Source organism: Oryctolagus cuniculus, chromosome 2 (assembly GCF_964237555.1).
Source record: "Oryctolagus cuniculus chromosome 2, mOryCun1.1, whole genome shotgun sequence".
In the NCBI taxonomy this organism is placed as follows: domain Eukaryota; kingdom Metazoa; phylum Chordata; class Mammalia; order Lagomorpha; family Leporidae; genus Oryctolagus; species Oryctolagus cuniculus.
In genome coordinates this window covers 15,571,209-15,594,319 of record NC_091433.1, presented here as the reverse complement: position 1 = coordinate 15,594,319, position 23,111 = coordinate 15,571,209, and the positions used below count along the sequence as shown (strand labels likewise).

Genomic DNA, 23,111 nt, shown 5'->3' with positions numbered 1-23,111 from the left:
TACTCCCAACTCAAAGCTATTAGTTTTGGTCTTTAGAACCAGATATTCATGGTAAAAGCAACTTGACTGAACACTTCCTGAGGCACAGTGTATTTTCCTTGAATAAACATTTACTTACATTGTTCAGAAATTATTCTGACACTACATTACAGACATTGTTCTGAATTCAGGGAATTTCTTTTTTTTTTTCAGTTAATTGAAGTTAAATTTGAGAGCAAGTATGTGCTGTTTTAAAGAATTGTAATGTAATTAAATAATGAATTTCTATAATTTAAAATGAAATAGCAAAACAAAGTCACTGTTTTAAGATTTTAGGAGTAGCATAATTATCATAGTAAATTAAAACAAACACAGACCTTTTCCAAAATGTTTAAAAATTATGTTCCAAAAATAATATTTACAGAGTTAAGCTTTAATCTTACTTCCTTTCAATAAATTTTAATTTTAAAATGCCAATTAAGACAGCACTTCTTCTAGATTTGTTCTAAAACAAAACTGCATACTAATTATTCTTCAATGTGGATATACACCTGCAATGGAATAGTAAATCTGTGATATATTTTTAAAAACACTTTTCAACTCAACCTTCTAGGGTGGTTGGATGAACTCAATTCATGCCCTGGGACCACTCTCAGAAGACTACAAAGCCTATTCAACTTCCATCCTTCTTTTTTTTAGATTTATTTATTTATTTGAAAGGCAGAGAGAGAGAGAGAGAGAAAGAGATAACTTCCATCCAGTGGTTCACTCCCCAAATGGCCACAATGCCTGGAGTTGATCCAGTCCAAAGCCAGGAGCCAGGGTCTCTCACATGAGTGCTGGGGCCCAAGGACTTAGGCCTGCTTTCTCAGGCCTTCAGCAGAGAGTGGGATTGGAAGTGCAACAGGTAGGACTCAAACTGGCACCCATATAGGATGCTGGCATAGCAGGCAGCCACTTTACCTGCTGGGCCACAACGCTGGCCTCTCAACTTGCATCTTAATACTACCTCCACATAGTCTTTCCTATAGCCCACTCAACAGTCTTGAAACTTCTGCCATAGTACTTGCTCGGCTGTGCTAGCCACTCATATTTGAAGATGCTTATTGGTGAAGGCAACATTAATAGTGTCAGTTACTCAATGCTTCGTAGTTTTCTCTTCAAACACTACTTGCCTAGAATACTACTTGTCTGATAGCATCATACAACTGACTTTGTATTTAATTAGAATTGGAAGGTTACATTGTAGAATAATATATTCTGGGGCCAGCACTGTGGCGCAGCGGGTTAATGCCCTGGCCTGAAGCGCCAGCATCCCATATGGGCACTGGTTCTAGTCCCAGCTGCTCCTCTTCCAATCCAGCTCTCTGCTATGGCCTGGGAAAGCAGTAGACGATGGCCCAAGTCCTTGGGCTCCTGCACCCACGTGGGAGACCCGGAGGAAGCTCCCGGCTCCTGGCTTTGGCTTGACGAAGTTCCGGCCGTTGTGGCCAATTGAGGAGTGAACCAGTGGTTGGAAGATCTCTCTCTCTCTCTGCCTCCCCTCTCTCTGTGTAACTCTGCCTTGCAACTAAATAAATAAATCTTTAAAAAAATAGAATAATGTTTTCTTATCAAGTAAGACTTATCTGATCTATAAAAGTGACCTAAGATTCTGGCAAGGAAAGACATTGGAATTTATGTGTTCACATTCTTTTCTGATGGGAAATATGATCAAAGAAGTTTGGAGAGCACTGGAGAGTTCTGAATACTAACTTCTTACATAAACAGGGAGAATGGAGAACCATGCTCACAAGCAGGTAGGAGACAAGAGAAGACATTCAAGTTCTGCTGAAAGTCAGACATGGACACGTGTCTGGCAGTGAAGCCTCACCTGCTGAACACTGACAACTGGCTTTGCCGCTTGGACCCCAGTGTGTCTCTCCAGCTACAACACTAGAATGCACTCCTACCTGCTGCTCCTTCTCAGCCTCTGCTCCTGCTTCAGAAATACCACATAGGAATTCCTAACTGGCTGCAAACAGTCTCACCTCACTTCTGTTTGGTCAGGTTTCAAAAATGGGAGTCTGCACCTTCTCATTTCTGTTTTGAAAAGTATAGCAGTTAAGGGCTAGATCATACTATAGCAACAAAAAGCGCTCAAAATATAGTTGTTAACAACAACAGCAACAACAATTGTACTTGCTACTCTAGCTAAAGATCTAGGAAAACAGCTCCATGCTGTGTTCATTCTAACAGAGACAGCTACTTTACTTAGTTGTCATGTTGGAAAGTCACAAACAGGGTTATTCAAAGGGGAATCTATGGAATACTGGATCTTTGCAGAATAAAACTATTCTGATAATAATATTAATATGTCATTTGTTTTTGTTTTATTTTGATGACAACATAATAACACATCATTAATAATAATTACAGGGGTGATTATTTGATGTAGTGTTTAAAGAACCACTTGGGGCACTCACACCCCATTTTGGAGTGTCTGTTTGAGTCCTGGCTCCATTCTCAATTATAGCTTCATGCTCCTACACACCCTGGAATGCAGCAGGTGACAGCACAAGTAGTTGGGCCTCTGCCATCCATGTGGGAGACTTGGACTGAGTTCTTGGCTCCTGGATTCAGCCTCACTCAGATACAGCTGTTGCAGGGTTTTGGGAGATAGCTGTTTGTCTGTCTCTCTGTCTTTGAAATAAAAGAAATTTTTTAAATACATACTAAGATATACATAAAATATTCATGATATTAACCCCCTATAATTGTAATTACAGTAATACATTAGTGATAATAATAATACTTCTATGGCAATTTAGTGGCAAATTACATTCACAGAAATATTCTCATCTAATTATCATATACTTTAAAAGTAAGTATTAATAGCTACCCACCACACACACACACACACACAAAGAAAAACAATCTGACAGATACTATATAAATAACAAATATTTTTAAGCCATGGTACACTAACTATATACTTTATGCTTCTTTAAAATTTGATGTTGCTCAGGTCACCAGAGACAGATATACAGAAAGGGAGTTCTCATCTTGGAGTTCACTTCCCAAATCCCTGCAACATCTGGGGCAGGGCCAGGGCCAGGGCCAGAGCTAGGTCAAAGCTGGGAGCTGGGTTTGCAATCGTGTCTCCCATCACCTGCATGGGTGGCAGATAACAGCCAAAGCAAACTCAGGCACTCCAATATGGGACAGGAGTGAATTAACCGCTAGGCAAAATGGCCACTCCTCCATAATACTTCGGGTACTGCTCTTCTTTTTGAGAATTAAATTTCACTTTTTTTTACCCTGGTTTTTCTGCAATGACCTAAATAATACTTAAAATTTTAGCTCAATTTTCTTAGCCTATCATTGGGTTGTCTGCTCTTTCTTATATGTGAATTTTGAAAATTATATATTCTGCTTACAAATGTTTTGTCTGATATAAGATTTACAAATATCTTCTAGTGTGTGGCTTAACCTTTCATTCTCTTAACTGTGTTATTCAAAGGGTAGTTCTAAATTTTAATTAGGTTCCTTGCTTCAATTTGATCTGCTAGAAATGTAGTTTTGATTTTCTTTGCAAGAAACTTACATTCAGTCTTTCACTGCTAAGTATGATGTCATAGGTAGGTTTTTTCATAGATGCTATTCATCAGTTTTGGGAAATGCCTTCACTTTCTGGATTCACAAACATTTTTATGAAGATGGATGTCGATCGTGAAATGCTTTTTCTACCTGTATGGAGACTGAAAATGTATGTAGCTTCTCTTACACCTGCTGCATTGGGGGATGGGGTAAGGATGGCTTAAAACAACACTATTACTTGTCTTAGAGCCTGGGTTGAAATCAAGGTGTCAGCAGAGCTGCATTGCTTTCTGGAGGCATCAGAGGAGAATCTGCTTCCTGCCTCAGCCACATGTCGGCAGGAGTCTTCATGCCCTGCTGGTGTCAGCTAGGGGCTGCCTTTGACTTCCAAGAGCCCTGTCTTGGTCAGTGCATGCAGGTCTGCATCCGGGGACCAGCAGTGCCCACTGAGTTCTTCCCACGCTATTGCATCTCCCCTGCCTCTTCTGCACCTAGCATTTTCCTTTTGCACGATCATTCTCTTGCTAAGTAATACACACTTAGTTTTTCAGAGGCGTTCCATTTTTAAAAAATGCATGCAAAGCTTTTCTCACAATACACATTTTCCATGAACTTTCTGAAGCACCCTCAAAGCTATCTATGAAGCAGTGGCTGAGAACTCAAAAATATTTAATGGTTTTTTTTTTTTTTTTTTTTTTTTTTTTTTTTTTTTTGACAGGCAGAGTGGACAGTGAGAGAGAGAGACAGAGAGAAAGGTCTTCCTTTGCCGTTGGTTCACCCTCCAATGGCCGCCGCGGCCGGCGCGCTGCGGCCGGCGCACCGCGCTGATCCGATGGCAGGAGCCAGGAGCCAGGTGCTTTTCCTGGTCTCCCATGGGGTGCAGGGCCCAAGCACCTGGGCCATCCTCCACTGCACTCCCTGGCCACAGCAGAGAGCTGTCCTGGAAGAGGGACAACCAGGACAGAATCCGGCGCCCCGACCGGGACTAGAACCCGGTGTGCCGGTGCCGCTAGGCGGAGGATTAGCCTAGTGAGCCGCGGCGCCGGCCTTTAGTGTTATGTTTTAAAAAAATCAAAATGCAAGGTTTGCACATTGTACTTTTAGGTGATGTTGCTGTAAGATCATATTTTCGTATGTCAGATTTATCCTGCTGGGCTTCAGAAATTGCTTAATCAAAAACTATTTTATACATTTGTAATGTTTGGGATGACTTTTAATGATAAAACATGTCATTTAACACCAACACAAATTTTGTCAGAGATGTTTTTAGCACAAGTATTTTGTGTCTCTGATGAAGCCAGAAACACTGCACTATTAAGGTTATAGGAGAGTACAGCTTGTGAACAATTTTTGTTAATTCCCACTGTTGTCAGTTTTCTTGTCACCATTTAATTGAAAATTTTTAATCTGCTCTGTGTAAGAAAATCAGATGCTTTGGCTTAAAGTGATTATATTTTTAAAAAAGGAGTCAACAAGCTTCAAGTGCAGCTCAGATCATTCTCCTAAGAGGCAGAGGTGGAGCTTTCGTACACTTCTGCATACACACAGATTACGGCATTTATGTCGGTGTAGCGGGATGAAAGCACATTTTTGCTTAATTGTTTTCTTCCTGGATTTTGGCTATGTTATAAATGTTGAAATTAGATTGCAGGCAAAAGGGATTTTACTTAGTCTTGGAAAATATGTTACTCGGTTGTGAAAGAAGAGAATTACAGAAGCACACACAAATAGGTACATAATAATAAGCAGCAGGAACATTAAATAAAAGGGAAATTGCATTTTCTTCTTTTGATCTACAAATTGAACACATTTCATGAGCACAGTGTAATGACAAGAATCACAGAAGTTATAATCAGGAATCTTAAATTTTAATTGAATTGAATAACTCCTAAATGTCTAGCATGTGCTCTTATGTTTGCAAACAGCAAATCTGTTCTCTCTCAATACTTCACAAGTTCCTAAAGTTGCAATTATCTTCATTTCACAGAAGGAGAAAAAATGAGGCTTAGCCTGTGAAGGTGCAGATATCACTGCAAAGCCGGAGCAATTCGATGCTCCCTGTACTCTACTATCTTCCCTTTTTCATGCGTCAGGCTGCTGCCACTGGCAAAGTTCTTTGACTTCTGGGGAAGTCACTGAATTGTATACAAGTCTCTCATCCATCCACTCATTAATTTCTCCATGACTTAGTTCAACATCAACAAATATTTTCTGCATATCTACTTTGGATAACTCACTGTATAAAGTGCTGAAAATACTCACCTGCAGAAAAGAGAAGTTAGAAATATCTGTTATAGGAATTAGGTGAAATAATGTACAAAAAAGGTTTTATAGTCTATAATGCCAGTCTACACACACAATACTTCAGATAAGAATTGCCAAGATACATTACTATGATTGTGCCTGTGCCATTATAAGTGGGGAATGACTACTGACCCCACAAGAACTCCTTTCCCTGGCAAAGCTGATCTCATCCAGCAAGTCTCCACAGTGTGCTCCTCCACGTTGGAGAGTCTCTCCTAGTCCATCGAATCCATCCTTTAGTCTAAATTGAGGAGACTCCAAAGAGTGATCCTCAGAAAGAAGGAACAGGATAAGCAGAAAGGGTAGAACAATGACTGTGAGGGCTCTGCGTTCTGCATGGCATTCCAATATTTGATGATGTCTACCCTGCATCCAAAAACATGTTTGCTTGTTTTCTTGTTCCCATGGCTAGAATATTTCTCAGGCCCTTGGACCTTTCAAATCATAGAATAATCTATATTTTAACTCACTTTCAAAACTGTAATCCATATACATATGAAATTTGTTACCACCGTTACAATTACTAACAAGTGCTGCTGCTTGGCCTGATTTCATTAAATAGCAGAAGTTTAAACTTGGCTAGGATGTACTGATCTCCTTATGTGGTTATATTCCAGGATTATCTTTCAACAGCTCCTTTCTAAAATAACATTAAGCTCTTTTCTTGGTTTGCTTTAATCCATTTAGCAGCCCACAACATTGAACCACATTACTGAGAAATATCCTTAGTGACACGACTGTCAGAGTAATTGTTAAGATTTCTCCGAAGATAGATTCTTCTATCTTATTTTTAGTCAGCTTTACTGAGGTATAATTTATGAGCAATAAATTAACCCATTTTAAATATACAATTCAAAGAGTTTTGATGAAGCATATGCAATCATGTAAGCACTAAAAATGTCATGATGCAGGATACTTTCCTCACCCCTAAGTCCACTCACGCCAATTGGCTGTTTTCTCTCTACTGACCCTTAACCACTGGAAACACTGATATGTTTTCTATCATCCTGATTTTGCCTTCCCTATAACGTCATAAAAATATTTGCTGAGGAGGCCTTCTGCAGCCAGATTCTTTCCCACAATAACTCTTGAGAGTTATCGGTATTGCTAGTTCAGTCCTTTTCATTGCTGAGCAGGGGTATCCAACTAAGTATCTACAACACATTTGTAGGTCATGGCCAAAAGCTGATAAGCAACTGGGTTCTTTGCTAGGTTTTACCTATTAAAATAAATGTTGCTCAGGGAGATTCCAAGATGGCAGAATAGGGAAAGGACCTACTGCTGTAGGCTAGTGGAAAACAGTAGCAAAACACTGGAGGAACTGCATTGCCAGGGAGAGTTGGCGAGACCTCTGCAGTGGAAATTTTACAGAAAGAAGAGGGACACTGTAGATAAGCATGAAAGGTATGGACGTGCCACAACGAGTGCCGACTCAACACACAAACCCCGCAGCTGAGAGGCAGAGGAATCACCAGCTTTGGAGATCGAGCTGAGAGCAGACTGCAGTGGCCTGTGCCACTGGCGGCACAGCCAGAGGGAGTGTCCAGCAGAGGACGCTGTGTTTGAGCCCTGCCTGGAGTCCTAAGGGGGACATGGTACCCATCTAACCCAGTGAAAACAAGCAGGCGTGTTTCACTCTCCCTATCTCGCCACAACGGCTCCCAGCAATGGGCTGTGAGAGGGTGCCATTTTAACATCAATAGCAGCTCTGGTGGTTCTTGTGCCTGTGCACAGCAACTGGTGGGGACAAGGCACCATTGTGACATTAGTAGCAGCTGTAGCGGCTCTTATGCATGCATGTGATCCAGGGATTTTACCAAGGGAAACATCCGTGTTCCCCACTGACTTTGAGTCTGGCAGGGAGAATTGACAGGGAGCCTAGCACCCACATAGGGCTGTGAGGTGTCCCTAGCCTCCCAAAATATCTCAAGCTCTGGGACTCATAACACCAAGATAAAGCACCCACAGGCAGCTGACTCTGGGAACAATCTCTGCCTCTGTGGATGAGACAGGGTCATAGTGGATACTCTGCACACCATTACTATGGGATCCTTGTATGCTGAGACTGTAGGAACTCTGTGACTGCCCAATAGGGTGCAGGGTGTAGCTGGATCCTGGGGTGGGTCATTGTACTAGGATCTGCACTCACACAAAAAATGCATAGATCCTTTATGGAGTTCATGAACCCATTGTGGGCTAACCAAAGGCACTGATCATCTTGGAAGAGAGGAGGTGAGGGTGATTATGCCAAAGGAGGTGATCATATCCTAAAACCTGTTGACCACAGAGGAGATCTACCATGCCCCACTTGGGTGTCACCCTGGATACCTTCCCCACCCTGGAGCACTGACCAGAGTTCCCTGGCAACACCCAGCACATGCCTCTGAATATTCACTAAAAGAGCAGACACTCCACTAAGCCACAGAGAAATAGTACAAGATAAAAGCCGTCAGTGAAGAAAACCAACAAATATTTCCACAAATGAATAAAAATATACTCAGAAATTCAAGAAACAAGAATAATGCAGATTGCGGCGCCGGCACACCGGGTTCTAGTCCCGGTTGGGGCGCCGGATTCTGTCCCGGTTGCCCCTCTTCCAGGCCAGCTCTCTGCTATGGCCAGGGAGTGCAGTGGAGGATGGCCCAGGTGCTTGGGCCCTGCACCCCATGGGAGACCAGGAAAAGCACCTGGATCCTGGCTCCTGCCATCGGATCAGCGCGGTGCGCCGGCTGCAGCGGCGGCCATTGGAGGGTGAACCAGCGGCAAAAAGGAAGACCTTTCTCTCTCTGTCTCTCTCTCTCACTGTCCACTCTGCCTGTCAAAAATAAAATAAAAAAAAAAAAAAAAAAAAAAAAAAAAAGAATAATGCAGACACTGTGACTCCCCCAAAGGAACAAAACAAAACTTCAGTATTAGAATGTGAAGATGAAGAGACCAATGAAATGCCTGATGGAATTAAAAAATTAATCACAGGATTACTCAGAAGCAATGAGAAGTAAATACAGGAGTTAAACAAATCCATACATGATATGGAAGAAAAGTCTTTCCATGAGGTTGAGCTGTAAAGAGAAATCAAACTGAAATATTAACAACAGATTTAATATGTTCAACAAAAATACAGTGGAGTTGCTTAACAACAGACTTGGTGAGGCAGAAGAAAGAATATCCAAGCTAGAAAACAAATCTTTGGAAATTTCACAGTTAGACCAAAAAAAAAAAAAAACAAAAAAGAGAGAAGATTTATGGGATATATTCAAACAGCTCAATATACAGGACTTAGGAGTTCATGAAGGTGTGGAAAGAGAGAATGGATTAGAATGCCTATTCAGTGAAGTAATAACAGAAATCTTCCATAATTTGGAGAAAGAAAGGGACATCCAAGTACACAGGGCACATTGAACCACTTACAGATATGACCAGGAAACATGTTAACCTTGACACATTGCAGTCAAAGTTTCAACAGTAAAGCATAAAGAATGAGCAGGAGAGAAATGCCTGATTACTTTCAGGGAATCTCCAATTAAACTCACAGCTGACTTCTCCTCAGAAACCCTAGAGCCTAGATGAGAATGGAGAAACACAGTCCAAGTGCTAAGAGAAAAAAACTGTCAACTGTAAACTGTAAAGTTCTCACTTATGTATGAATGAAGTTGAAAGAAAGATCTTCCATAACAAATGGAAATTGGAAGAATGTGTCTGTTTTTCCAGCCTTATAAATGATGTTTAAGGATGTCCTACACCCAGAAACACAGAAAGATTGTCATCATTACAAAAGAATATGAAGGCAGAAAATCTGCTAGTAAAAGTACAAAGGAAATCCAGAAAAACCAATAGGAATATTTATGAAAAAATGTTAGGGCCAAGTCATTACTTATTAACAGTAACCGTGAATGCAAATGACCTAAATTCTACCAAAAAAAAAAAAAAAAACAACAAACCGAAACAAAAAAAACAACCATGCAGCCTTGCAATGCAAGAAACACACCTCATCAACAGAGATATATGCAGACTGAAAGTGAAAGGATGGAAAAAATATTTCATGCTAATAGAAAGCAAAAATGAGCATGTTTAGCCACCCTAATATCAGACAAAATAGGCTTTAACACAAAAATCCTTAAAAGAAAAAAAGAAAGGCACTATGTAATGATTAAGGGATCATTTCAATAGGGAGATATGACTATAATAAATGTACATGCACTCAGTGCCAGGGTGCTTGGTTATGTCAAACAATGTTGGAGGGGCTGGTGCTGTGGTATAGCAGATAAGGTCACCACCTATAGTGCCAGCATCCCATATAATTGCTGGTTCAAGTACTGGCTGCTCTACTTCCAATCCAGCTCTCTGCTATGGCCTGAGAAAGCAGTAGAATATGGCTCAAGTCCTTGGGCCCCTGCACCCATGTGGTAGACCAAGAATAAGCTCCTGGCTCCTGGCTTCAAATTGGCCCAGCTCAAGCCATTACATCAATTTGGGGAGTGAACCAGAGGGTGGAAGACTTCCCTCTCTCTGTCTCTCTGCCTCTGTCCTCTGCCTTTCAAAAAATTAACTAAATCTTTAAAAAAAAAAAAGTTGGAGGCTGGTACTATGGTATAGTAGGCTAGGCATTTGCCTGCAGCACTGACATCACATATGTGTGCGGATTTGTGTTCCAGTTGCTATTCTTCCAGCAGCTATGGCCTGGGAAAGCAGTGGAAGATGGCCCAAGTGCCTGGGCCCCTGCACCAACATGGGATAGCCTGAAGAAGCTCTTGGCTTCAGATGAGCTCAGCTCAAGCCACTGTGGCAAATTTGGGCAGTAACTGGAGGGTAGAAGACCTTTCTCTCTATCTATCTCTATCTCTGTCTGTAACTCTACTTCTCTTATAAATAAATAAAATCATAAAAAATAAAACAAATGTTAATGGATCTAAAGAGTGACATGGAATCCAATACAATAGTAATGAAAGACTTCAACACCCCACTTTGATCAATGGACAGATCAACCAGACAGAAAATAAAAAAAGGAACAGAGTTAATTGATACTATGGACCAAATGGACCTGATGTATATACAAAACATTGCATCCTACAGTTGCAGAATAAACATCCTCTTCATAATTGCATGGAATGTTCTCTAGCATAGACTATATGCTAGGCCACAATCAACACTAACCAAAATAAATTTTAAAAAATTTATCATATCATGCATCTATTCTGACAACAATGGAATGAAGCTAGAAATGAACAACTCAAGAATCTCTAGAACATATGCAAATACAGAGATTATACAACATGCTCCCAAATGAACAAGGGTCACAGAAGAAATCAAAAGAGAAACAAAAATCTGGAAACAAATGCAGATAATACAACACATAAAACTTATGGGACACAGAAAAAGGAGTGTTAAGAGGGAAGCTTATAGCAATTGTTGCCTAGATAAAGAAATTGGAAAGTATTTTAAAAAAGAACTATCAGTGCATCTCAGGGACCTAGGAAAACAACAAAAAATCAAACCCAAATTTAGTAGGAGGAAAGAAATAATTAAAAGTAGAGAACAAACAAAATTGAAACCAAAATCAGTGAAACAAAGACCTGCTTTCCTGAAAAAATAAACAAAATTGATACATCATTGGCCCAATTAATTAAAAAAAGGAACAAGACTCAAATTAACAAAATTAGAGGGGAAAAAGGAGACATAACAGCAAATACCATAGAAATAAAAAAAATCACTAGGATTTACTACACAGAGCTATAAGCCAACTAATTGGAAAATCTAAAATAAATGTTTGGATTCCTAGACACTTACAATCTACCAAAATTGAGTCATGAAGACATAGAAAATATAAAGAGACCAATAACCAAGACAGAGATTGAATCAGTAATAAAGATCCTCCCAAAAAAGAAAAGTCCAGGACTGGATGGTTTCACGGCTTAATTCTATCAGACATTTAAAGAACTAATTCCAGTTCTTCTCAAGCTATTCAAAAACAAAAGGGAAAGAATCCTTCAAAACTCCTTCTATGTGGCCAGCATCACCTTAATTCTTAAACAAGAAAGAGATACAATAGTGAAAGGGAACTATAGACCAATATCCCTGATGAACATAGATACAACATCTTCAACAAAATACTAGCTAATCGAATCCAACAACACATCAGAAAGATCATTCACCCAGACCAAGGGGTATTTATCCCTGATGCAGGGATGGTTCAACATTCACAAATCACATTAACAAACTGATGATTATCTCAATACATGGAGAGAAAACTTTCAATAAATTACAACATCCATTAATGAGGAAAACCTCAACAAATCGGGACAAGTTTCTGCATTGCAAAAGAAACTTAGCAAAGTGAAGTGGCAACCAACAGAATGGGAGAAAATATTTGCAAACTAAGAAACTGATACAGGATTAATACACAGAACTCAAGAAATCCAACTACAAAACAATCCAGTGAAGAAATGAACAATGGATTTCAACAGGCATTTTTCAAAAGCGGAAATCCAAATGGCCAACACAAGAAAAATGCTCAGGACCACTAGCCATCAGGGAAATGCAAATCAAAACCACAGTAAGATTTCCTTTCGCCCCAGTCAGAATGGCTTTCATATAGGAATCAACAATAAATGCTGATGAGGATGTGAGGGGAAAGGTACCCTAATCCACTGTTTGTGGGAATGTAAACTGGTAGAGCCATTGTGGAAAACAGTATGCACATACCTCAGAAAGCTGAAAAAAGATATACCATATGACCCAGCAATGCCCATTTCTGGGAATTTACCCAAGGGAAATGAAATCAGCATATGAAGGAGCTATATGTAGCCCCATATTTATTGCAGCTCAATTCACAATAGCTAAGATAGGGAATCAACCAGATGTCCATAAACTAATTGCTGGACAAAGAAATTATGGTACATATACACTATGGAATACTACTCAGCTATAAAAAAGAATGAAATCCTCTTTTTGGCAACAAAATGGATGCAAAGGGAAACCATTATATTTAGTGATTAAAGCCACATCCACAAAAGACAAATACCATATATTTTTCTGACCTGCGGTAACTAGTAGAGTACGAGAAATATAATATATAGGAGTGAAATTAACATTTTGAGATTCAATGATGGCTTATAATCCTTGTCTCTATTATTGAGGAACAGTGTTTTGTGTTTTTTTTTTCTCTTTTTTTTTCTTCTTACTATCTGCTGAACTCTTTACTAAGTGTAGGGCTAACCTTATGAGTAAAAAGTAAACTGAAAGTAGGTATTGTAAGAAATGGCATAGGAGAGGGGCTGGCTCTGTGGTGCAGTGGGTTAACGCCCTGGCCTAAAGCACCGGCATCCCATATGGGTGCCGGTTCAAAATCTGGCTGCTCAACTTCTGATCCAGTTCTCTGCTATGGCCTGGGAAAGCAGTGGAGGATGGCCCAGGTTCTTGGGCCCCTGCACCCGCGTGGGAGACCCGGAAGAAGCTCCTAGCTCCTGACTTCAGATCAATGCAGCTCTGGCTGTTGTGGCCAATTGGGGAGTGAATCATGGGATGGAAGACCTCTCTCTATATATATGCCTCTCCTCTCTCTGTGTAACTCTAACTCTCAAATAAATAAATAAATCTTTAAAAAAAAAAGAAATGGAATAGAAGAGAAGGAGGAGGAAAGGTGGGCGCATGGGAGGGAGGGAGAGGGTGCGGTAAATCACCATGTTTCAAAATATGTATATATGAAATACATGAAATTTGTATGCTTTAAATAAAATAAAAATAAAAAAGCCACAATGTTTGCATTTAGGCCTTTTGGTTACCAAAAACTCCATTTCTCTTGTGTAAACACCCAAGAGTAGTAACTCTCAGGTAGGTAGGAGGAATATCTTTATTTTTATAAGACACTGCATAATTGTTTTCCAATACTAATTAGCCCTTTTTGCATTCTTGCCAATAATGACGAGAGTTCCTTTGCTTCAGTTGGTTGTTCATGATCGAGATGGGACGTATTCTTAGTTTTTGCCATTCAAGTGTGGTTTAGTGGTATCTCCTCACATTCTTAATTCTCATTCCCCTACTGAGTCACTAGGTTAGACATATCTTCAGATGTATGACATCCTTTCAACATCTTTGGTGGAATATCTGTGGAAATATTTTGCCCATTGTTTTTACTCAGTCGCTTATTGTATTATTTGTAAGCATTCTTCACATTTTCAAATAAAAGCCTTTATCACACCGGCTATTTAAATTCTCTCTCATACTCTATGGTTTTCTTTTTTGTTCACTAAGTCCTTTGGAGAAAAAATATATTTAATGCTTCTTCATTTTCTGCGATATTTAAGAAATCACTACCAAAACCCAAATCAAGATATTCTCCCATGATTTCTTCTAGAGTTGTATGGTTAGCCTTATGGGTTAAATATTCCCATATGATGTGAAGTTAGAGTCATATCCTTTTTTGTATATAAATATTAATATTTAAATTGTCATCTCTTAAAAACATTATCATTTCTTCATTCAGTTACCTTGGTAGTTGCCATAAAAATAAGTACATGTTTGGAGGTCTTTTCCTAGACTCTCATGTCTGTTCAACAGATATAAATTAATGCCTTTGTTGCAAAACCACATTGTGTACAGAATTACAACTTTACACTAAATTTCAAAATCAAGTTGTGTACATTCTCCAACTTTGCTGTGCTTCTGCCCAACTGCTTTGGCTATCCAAAGTGTGAGGCACTATTTTTTACATTTTCATATCAATATCATAAACAGTTTATCAATTTCCACAGAAAGGCCTATGTGAATTTTGAAAAGAATTTCATTGACTCTACCAATTAATTGGTGGAATGTAGTCACAGTAATAATATTGAGTCTCCAAAGCATGCTATATTTTTCTATTTAGGATTTTTCTAATTTTGCTCAGTAATATTTTGTGGTTTTAGTGTTTAGATTTTACACGTATACTGTTAAATTTATTTTCATGTTTCATATTTTCTGATCCTACTGTAAATGATTTTAAAATTTTCACCTACCAATTGTTCTTTGCTCTCACATACAAATATTATTTTTTAGACATTGGCCCTGCATATTATAATCTTGGCAGATCCACTTGTTAGTTTGAGTACATTTTTTTTATAATGCCTAAAGATTTTCTACAAAACCATTATGTTAGAGAGTTTGTTGGCTTCCTTTCCAAGCTATATAATTAGTTCCTTAGGCTTATTAGACAGTCTAGGATAGCCAGAACAATGTTGAATAGAATTAGTGGGAATGGAAATTCTTGCCTAGTTTATGAATTTAGAGGAACAGCAGTCACCATATTGGAGTCTGTTAACTATGCATTTTTAACGATGCCCTTTGTCAGTCTGCAGAAGTTTTTTTCTAGTCTGATGAGTTTTTATTACTACTTGGCAAATCTTGTCCAGTACTTCTTCTTTTTAAAAAATCTGTTAACATGTGGAATTGCAATATGATTTTTGAAATGTTAAAGCAACTTTGCATTCCTGGGATAAATACCACTTGATGATGATGCAATATTCTTTTTATTCATTGCTATAATGATTCACTAAATTTTAAAAACAATTTCATATCTAGATTGATAGATACAAACATACATACGAGATCAGAATTGGTATGCAGTTTTCTTTTTTATGATGACTTTATCTGATTTTAGCATGAAAATATGCTTAAGAAATGTTATTTTTCTCTGTTTTCTGGAAAGGTGTGTGGTTTCAACATTCTTTCATTTCCAAAGATAGGTAGATTCATCAAGGATGACATTTGGCCTTGGAGTTCACTTTGCTAGTTTGTTTTTATGGAAAGCTTTCAAACTATTCAATTTAATTAATACAGTTTAAACATCTATTAGGTGAGAATGAGGATTTCTAGTGAAAGAAAGATAACAATAAATGTAAATACTGCACGTCTAAGTAATCCATGCCAAAGAAGACATGCAAAAAGAAAATCAGAAATTTTTCAACTGAATTGAAATGGAACACAGCATCACAGTTGTGGAATACGTATCAAGCAGTGTCGGAGAGAAACCTCCTTCAAAGATGTCACTCCAGCATCTTCTACAAGACATCTGTGATCCTTATCTTACGCATTCTGTACGTGATGTGCCTGCTTTCTCTGCCTTTTAAAAAATTTTTCTTCGTTTTTGTTATTCAGCAGCTTTTTCTGCATGTACTCTGGTGTGTGTTTTTCTTCAGGTTCCATTTTGTATTCATTTGTGTGTTGTTAGTTTTTTGGGTTTAAAATTCTAACTAAATTTGAGGAAAAATCTACCAGTATTTTATGAAATACTGTTTCTGCCTACTCCCACTTTCTGGAATTCCAATTATATGTATGCCGTATCACTTGAAATCTTCTCAAAGTTCAATGACATTTTCTCATACTCTGCTTGACTTTTCATGTATTTTCTAGTAAAATATCCTTAATTCAACACCGATTCTTTAGTATCCATTTTTATCATATTTATGCCTTTTTCACTTTGTACTTTTCATCTATAGAATCAAACTTGCATCTTTTCTTATATCTTCCCACTTTCTACTCATCATGTTTAAATGTCTCTATATGTTTTTGGATATGTGAAGTGTACGCCATCCACATCTCTCATTTCTTGACTAGGTCTGTTTCCATTGATTGCTATTTCTTTAATGTAAGCATCATACTTTCCTGTTTCCTTGCATGGCATTTAAGGTGTTATAAGTTGTACAGTGCTGGTATGGAAATTTCTGGTTTATCCCTTTAAATATTGTAGGGCTATATTCTGGGATGCAGGTATTCCATTTTGATTTAGTTTTATCACTCTGCTAGGCAAAGTTCAGGAAAGCTTTTGATCTAGGGCTAATTTGGCCTTCATGCTAAGATAATACATTTCTGAGGATTCTACTCAATGCCCGCTATAACAGGATTTTTCTACTCCTGCTTGTGGGAACACAGTCATTCTTTTCCTCATGTGAGTGTTGGGATTCTCTTATACATTCCTCATTTCCACTGATTCATTTTCCAGGCTGACCTGTTTTCCTCACAGTCATGGTTGATGATCTTCCAAAGACCTGAGTGAGTCCTTCCATAGTTCTGCAGAGGTTTTTATATATTTTCTTCATCTATGCCTGTTTCAATTCAGGTTTTAGTTGTCTTGCCCTCCCTGAACTATGACACCTTTATTTTCTATTGAGAAATACTGTAACTGTGTCTGGGCTTCCCTTTGTTGCACCAAGTTTCGAAATCCCCTCTGGGCAGTAAGCTTGAGGAATCTCAGAGGTCAACCTTGTTCCACTTGTCTCAAAAATCCTCTCTGCACTTCCCAATGCCTGAAACTACTGCTTCATATATTTTTTTATTAATTTCCTAGTTGTTTGAAATAGGAGAGTAAATCCCATCCCTGTTATTCTATCACAGTTGGAAGTCTACTAGATATCAACCACTTAAAGTACTGAAAGGCAAGTCTATTTCCATAAGGAATACTCATTTGGGTTAGTTTCTATTGCTTATGGAAATCATGACTGGAACATTATATATTGTAATTTCTACAAATGGAATTGAAATCAGCATAAATATTTATGTGCTGACTCAAGATGATCCATCCAGTGATTACACTTAATATCCCTAATGACTGAAATAGGTGACATCAGGTACCTTCTGATGAGATACAAAATAAAGTACAGAATAACATCTATATGTTATGGCTGGCACCGCAGCTCACTAGGCTAATCCTCCGCCTTGTGTCGCTGGCACACCGGGTTCTAGTCCCGGTCGGGGCGCCAGATTCTGTCCCGGTTGCCCCTCTTCCAGGCCAGCTCTCTGCTGTGGCCAGGGAGTGCAGTGGAGGATGGCCCAAGTACTTAGGCCCTGCACCCCATGGGAGACCAGGAGAAGCACCTGGCTCCTGCCATCGGATCAATGGGGTGCACTGGCTGCAGCGCGCTGGCCATGGCGGCCATTGGAGGGTGAACCAACGGCAAAGGAAGACCTTTCTCTCTGTCTCTCTCTCACTGTCCACTCTGCCTGTCAAAAAATAAAAAAAAAAAGCATCTATATGTTATTCTAAAAAGTATTTAACAAAAATGTAATAAAATTTTTAAACTAAATTTCACTTATGAGAGTAGTTTAGGTTCATACCGAAGCTGAGTAGAAAATAGAGTTCTCATATATCCTCTGAGTTTACATAGCCACAGCCTCTCCCCCTATCAATATCCTATGAAAGAGAGGCACATTCATCACCACTGATGAACCTGGATCTGCACATCATCAGTACTCTACATCTATAGTTTACAGGAAGATCCATTTTTGATGGTGTATATTCTACAGATGTGTACAAAGTGTGATGTGTCCCCACCGTTTCAGCAAAATATAGAATAGCTTTACTGTCCTAAAAGTCCTCTACACTGTCTATCCATCCTCCTCCCCACTAACCTTTGGCACCCCCTGACCTTTTTAGTGTCTCCATACTTTTGCCTTTTCCAGGATGTTACATAGTTAGAATCACAGAATATACAGCATTCTCAGTTTGACTTCTTTCAGTTAGTAACATGAATTTAAGGGTCGGTCATATCTTTTCATGACTTGAAAGCTCATTTTTTTAGTGTTGAATAATACTTTCCTGCCTGGATATATCAAAATGTATCTGCTTATCTAATAAAGGGCATTCTGGCTCCTGCCAAGTTTTGATGATGTGAATAAAGCTGCTTTAAACATTTATGTGTACATATTTAAAATACCAAGGAACAAGATAAATACCGAGGAGAATGATGACTGGATCCTGTGATAGGACTATATTTAATTTTATAAGAAACTGCCAAGCTGTCTTCCAAAGTTCTTATAATCATATTTTTAGATGAAATTTCCAATCATGGAAAATACAAGTGATAAAATAACATAGCCTTTTCTACATTGTTCATGAGATAAATGTAGATATAGCAAATGTGGAAAAATATTAGCAGCTCTTGAGTTATATGGTAGGTGCAAGATGATCACCGAAATATTCTTTCAAATTTATTGCATCTGAATATTTCCACAGTAAAAACAGGGCAAAGTCTCTGAAATATCTCTAACAGTCTCTATGCCATTCAGCCTATAAAAGCAGACCGCATATCACTGTACTTCAAAATTTCGTGTGAAACAGAACTAAGTGGTACTGTGCAGGTCAGACATTCACTGCAGTGAATGAGATGCTACTTAAGAGGCCTGCACCCCATACTGGAGTGCATGGGTTCCAGTCCTGGATCCCCTCTTGATGCCAGCTTCCCAGTGATATACATCCCGTAAGGCAGCAAGTGAAGTTTCATCTCTTGGTTCCAGGACACCCACGTGTGGGACGTGTATTGAATCCCAGGCTCCTGGCATTGCAGTTATTTAAGGCCTGAACCAGGAGGCAGGAAACATTCTTGCTTGCTCTCTTGCTTTCTCTCACCCTCGGCCTTTCAAATAAATAAGCTTTTTAAAATAAGATTTCTAAAATTCTAATGCACATTTTCCAATGAACTTTTTAAAGAACCTTCATAAGTGTATCAGAAATCTAATAATCACTTCTTAATAAGCAATGTTCTCTGAAGAGGGATGTAAATTGCAATCCCATCATGAACTTATCATCAATGACATATCCTGCTTATGCGCTGATAGATAGCCTATCTCCTCAAAGTATATACTGTCTTTTCAATTTTGCAAAACATGAAAACAAATTTTAGTAAGCACTGCCACTTCTGAAAAACTGATTCCATGACTGCTTTTAGCATATAGAAGATTCTGGATAGTCATTGCCCACTTTGAACCACCACACCCCATATCAGACTGCTTGGGTTTGAGTGCTTGCTGCAGTCCCAATTCCGGATTCCTGCTAACGCACATCTTAGGAGGCAGCAGGTAATAGCTCAAGTACCTGAGTCGTTGTAATCCACGTGGGAGAAGTGGAATAAGTTCCTAGCTCCAGCACTGGCCTGGCCCAATCCTGGCTTCTGTGCGTATTTGGGACAAGAACCAATAGATTAAAGAACTCTATCTGTCTCTCACCTTTCAAAACAACTAGGAGATAGATAGAAAGATATTTATTTTTAAAAATATTGTAAATTATTCATCTTTGCTAATATAACTAATTCATCTATAAATGAGAAATGGATATCTTTATCGTAGAATAATAATAAGCATCACAGTGCTCATTGTGACATTAAATATATGTAGTCTGGATGTGAGGAGCTCAACAAAATTTCTTCACCACAACTGGATCAAAAACCCATCATGAACATGATTACTGTATTCAGTGTATTTTTTCTTTATTCTTAATATTAAAAATGTAAAACTATGCATATAAATTTTAGGTGCAACTTTTCAGACTTGACATATCTATTCATAGCAGTACAGATGTCACTCCCATTGGTAGGCACAGTCCTTACAGAAAAAGCCTAATAAACCAACTATATTCTGATGCTTGTTACTCATCATGGAATTATTCATCTCTTTCTCTCTTTCTCTGCTTTGTGTTTCCTAATTCTATACATTTCTATCTAAAATGTAATTCTATACCTTTCTATTCTTCCAATACGCACCTATTTTTTTCAGTTCTGGCATGCCAACTCCTTAAAGGTGTGATAGATGAATGAACCAAGGAACAAATGAAAAAGCAGGGGAAATGGAGCTTTGATATGAGGGTATGGGTTAAAACTACATAACCTGTGCTTTAATAATGTTATGCTTCTGTGTGTGTATGTGTGTGTTTTATTTGGTCACAATATTACAGAAGAGTGTAAAATAGAGAAAAGTGACAAATTAGTAAATTTATACAAAAATGTTTCTAAAATTTTAGAGAAGTTATATCTGTAATCCTTCAACATTCTGTTCTTGGACAAAGGTAATAAGATTCAATATCTAGAAAAGAGATCTTCACAAAGTTTGTGATTGAAACAGTGGCACATGGGAGATGGGTTACACTGCTATAGAAACCCCTTCACTATGCAGTAGCAGCGTCCAGGGTGACTACTTACAGCCTCTGAGAGTTCGGTGCTGCCTCATCCCACACTTCAAGATCAGCATTTAAAAGTATGCACTGACTTCACTGCTCTGACAGTTTTTCCCTTTTTCTCAATCTAAGAACTTTTGGTGACGATGAATTGGTTTCTGCTCTCAGTTAATTCATTCTCTGTTATAGAACATGGGTACCTTGGCTGCTGTCCCCAAAGAGAACAGCTGTCGAAAGACCCTGAAGCACAATGACTTGAACCAACCCCTAAATGCTCTCAACAACATCCTGGAAATCTGTCCCATCCAGCTGGACTTGGACATTTTCTGCTGTTGTCGCTCCCCCTCTTCATGGAGGAACGACACAGGACCCTGCGCTGTTCTTCTGTCTGCTCGGCCCTCCCCAGGTTTGCTGCTGGTTCTTCCCGGGTTGGCTACTGTCCCTTCCACCTCCGTGGAAGGGCGGTTCCCCCTGGCCACTTTCCCCACTTCCGCAGGGGAGCGGCACACCGCCGGCCGGCTCTCTCGGGGGCTGCACAGGTGTTCCCCTTAGATGTTCCCCTTAGATGTTCCTCTTAGATGTTCCTGGTGCATGCCGTCTCTCTCCTCCTTTATAGTCCTCCTCCGCCAATCCTAACTCGGCTGCCCACACGCCGAGTACGCTGCTCTCCTCCAATCAGGAGCAGGTCCTACAGTTTATTGGCTGAACTGGAGGCAGCTGTGTAGAAGCTGTTTTCTCCTCTCCCAGCGCCATATTGTGGGAGAGCAGATGCATAGAATAAGTCTTAATTCCAGTAACTTAGTCTAGTCCGGGTTGCTCCCCACAGCTGTGAATAACACAGTATCTCACAAGCAGTTGTTACATTCAGACTGCTCTCATTGTCAGAAATTTATTCTGTGTGATCACATGGCTTGGTTGCAGTAATGATGGACACTTTGGAGAGTCTGTTACAAAACAAAAAAGCCAAGAGATTCCTTGAGAGACATGAAACCTAAGAAAGCATTAAAATGCCATGCTGATTAAAGGAGGAAATGAAAATGCAATACTGTCCAGCGCCGCGGCTCACTAGGCTAATCCTCTGCCTGAGGCGCTGGCATACCGGGTTCTAGTCCTGGTTGGGGTGCCGGATTCTGTCCCGGTTGCCCCTCTTCCAGACCAGCTCTCTGCTGTGGCCAGGGAGTGCAGTGGAGGATGGCCCAAGTGCTTGGACCCTGCACCCCATGGGAGACCAGGAGAAGCACCTGGCTCCTGCCATCGGATCAGCGCGGTGTGCTGGCAGCAGCGCGCCGGCCGCGGCGGCCATTGGAGGGTGAACCAACAGTAAAGGAAGACCTTTCTCTCTGTCTCTCTCTCTCACTGTCCACTCTGCCTGTCAAAAAAAAAAAAAAAAAAAGGAAATGCAATACTGACACAAGTACTCAGAAATGTGTAGGCACTGAGAAAAACAAATGGAGTTCTGTATAGAAAGAGAAGCATTACAAGACGATTTGATGATCAGACATCACTGGAATCCTTTTCAATGAGTCAGTTTGTTCTGTACTCATGTTTGGCTCCAATAAAAAGAAGCAACCAAATAATCTAATACTAAGTCCAATGTATGATTATCATGAGTTGGATGACTGAATTGGGTATTGAGAAATTTGTCTTTCTATGAACATTAAGCATAGTAAATGCCCAGAGGAAACAAATGCATGTTAATATTTGCTGGTGATGATTGTGACAGAACACAAGAAAACAGAAGACTAAATGCTCTTCTGATTTCTTCAGAGCCTGCACAATATCAGATGTCTGCTTGGCTGGATCAGAGGCCTTCTACACTCACTGCACTGCATGGGAAGATTTACTTTCAAAGCTACGCATTGCTGTTTAGAAAAATCTGACTGCAGAACATCTCAGACTGAACTACAAGGGAGGAGACTTTTGCTGGGTCCAGTTCTGAGGTGGACATACTTGGCATCAGGTGGCCTTTATAAATTATCTATGAAGCTCTCAAGCCACAGAAGAAGAAAAATATCTTCCAGTTTACTTCTGGTACAACTTGTGGAAAGATTCATATATAGAAGACAGAATACAAACCAGGTAAATTATGAGCTTGAAGCAGTGACCTGCAGAAAGGTTAACAGAGAACCATGAGGAAAAATTAAAGACACATTAGAACGTTGATGGATTTTTTTTTTTTTTTTTTTTTTTTTTGTAAGAAAGGTCTTGGGGCCGGTGCTGTGGCACAGTGGATAAAGCCCTGGCCTGAAGCACCAGCATCCCATATGGATGCCGGGTTCTAGTCCGGGCTGCTCTTCTTCCAATCCAGCTCTCTGCTATGGCCTGGGAAAGCAGT

At 39.4% G+C, this 23,111-nt stretch overlaps 1 protein-coding gene and 1 pseudogene across 8 annotated transcripts in view; one reads left to right on the top strand and one right to left on the bottom strand.

The window, feature by feature from the left end:
* Positions 1-23,111, bottom strand: part of SLIT2 (slit guidance ligand 2) — a 397,498-nt gene that overhangs the window by 239,046 nt on the left and 135,341 nt on the right. The window lies entirely within an intron of this gene.
* LOC138848671 (ribosome production factor 2 homolog pseudogene) lies at positions 12,310-22,836 on the top strand (annotated as a pseudogene).